The sequence below is a fragment of the Momordica charantia genome (assembly GCF_013281855.1).
Source record: "Momordica charantia cultivar OHB3-1 chromosome 10 unlocalized genomic scaffold, Mcharantia_2.0 BLBB01000010.1, whole genome shotgun sequence".
Classification (NCBI taxonomy): Eukaryota; Viridiplantae; Streptophyta; class Magnoliopsida; order Cucurbitales; family Cucurbitaceae; genus Momordica; species Momordica charantia.
In genome coordinates, this window is record NW_028275158.1 from 17,835,574 (window position 1) to 17,837,421 (window position 1,848).

The following is a 1,848-nucleotide window of genomic DNA, read 5'->3' on the forward strand; positions in this document are numbered from 1 at the left end:
AAGTTTCTTTTTCAATAAAAATTTTGTTTTGATTTTAAGTCTTAAAAGTAAAGTTTTTAAAAAAGAAAATAAGATTTTGATTTAAAATAAAGAAAATTAATTCTTTTTAAATAAATTTTATTTTAAGTTAAAATGAATGGCAAATTACAAATGAAGTAAAAGCTTGTTTTGAAAATAAAAGACTTGTTAAATAAGTTTTAAAAAAGTGAAGAGATTTTTTAAATAAGTTTATGATTTTTTTTTAAATGAATTTCAAACTCCAAACAAATCAAAAGTTTTATTTGTTTTTTTGTTTAGAGTTTTAGTTTTTAACAAAGCTTGAAAATAAAAGGTTTGTATTTAAAAAAAGGAAATTTTACAAATTTAGGTGTTGGCATGGTAGCAATAGGCTTGGTCGTCGAAATCCATATTCCAAGTTCAAGCTCTTATATGCCATTTTTTTATTACTCTTTTATCGTTGTTTTTTTTTTTAAGAATTATTTCCAAAACTGCAATGACTCAAGTTGGAACCTTCCAATATTTTCGAGGTTGTTATTTTTTTCCAGATGGTCTTTGCGCTACTCATTCTTGTTGGTTCATATTTTATCGTAAAATGTGAACTAATAAATATGGGAGATTCAAATAAAAACAGAAAAATATTCTTTTGAACCAAATAATATAATAGGATAATTTATGATAAAATATGGTACCATTTGCGAACGGGTGTTGTAGGGTGCTAACACCTTCCCTACGCTCAGTCGACTCTCGAACGAATAACATGCTTTTCGCAGACCTTTTTTCTTTCAAATAGGTGACCAATCCGACCTTATAGATGGTTGGTGGCGACCCCAAACCCTTATTTGAAAAGATATCATTCAGGGAATGACGTCAGCCTCTCAAGGAGATCTTTTAGATTCGAGGACGAATCCTTTTGAATAAGGGGAGAATGGTATGAATATCCAAGCCAAGGTGTACACGCTTGGTGAAGAGTTGCATCCTTTCAAACTTGAAAAGGCATATTATCTTCCAAGAATATTCATGAATCTGAACATCCAGATTCATTCAAATATTAAATACATTATGTATCTTTCAAATTCATGTATTTGCATTTAATACGGTTAATATATGGATTTAAAAGGGTGTACGTTGTATTTGGACTATTTAGGCCAAGGGTTGTGCCTTTTCATGGTTTATTCTCAATTACTATAAATAGGATGTACATTTACTTTTCAAACAAAACATTTCATGAATGAAAATTTCAGATTGAGTTTAGTCTCTCTCAAGTTTTAAGCTTTCTTTGTATTATTGTGTTAGAATGCATGTTTTAGAACTTTCAATCTAGTTTGATAAATTATGTTGTGGAGAGTTCGAAATCTTGAATATAGGAACACGTTCTCCTTTTTCCTTGATCATTCATCATCTTTCCAAGCCTAAATCTGTTTAGCTTTCTAAGGGTTGGTTTATCATTTAATTATTTGGGTTATTCTTATTATTATTGTGGGGTTCACCTTGAATAAGGGAGTTCTCATGCATAATTGAGGTAGTTTCTTTATCACTGGGTATCAGTCGGGTTCCATGTATGCTCAAAATCGTAATTTTGGAATGACATTGAGGCCTCTTAAGCCTCCTCAATTGACCACTACTATATCTACTATCCAACCACCTTTACCCATAGAAAAATTCATTCATGTGCCTCCTCCTTGTAGTGCTCATAGTAACCATCCTTTTCACTTAGAAACTTTAGTTTAAAAGAAAGTCGATATAAGTGCTGAAAATAGAGGATGAGAGCTCTCGAACACAGTTGGCATTGTATATGTTGATTATTTGAGGCACCGACAGGAGAAGCGACAGGGGGAACATAAAGAGGAA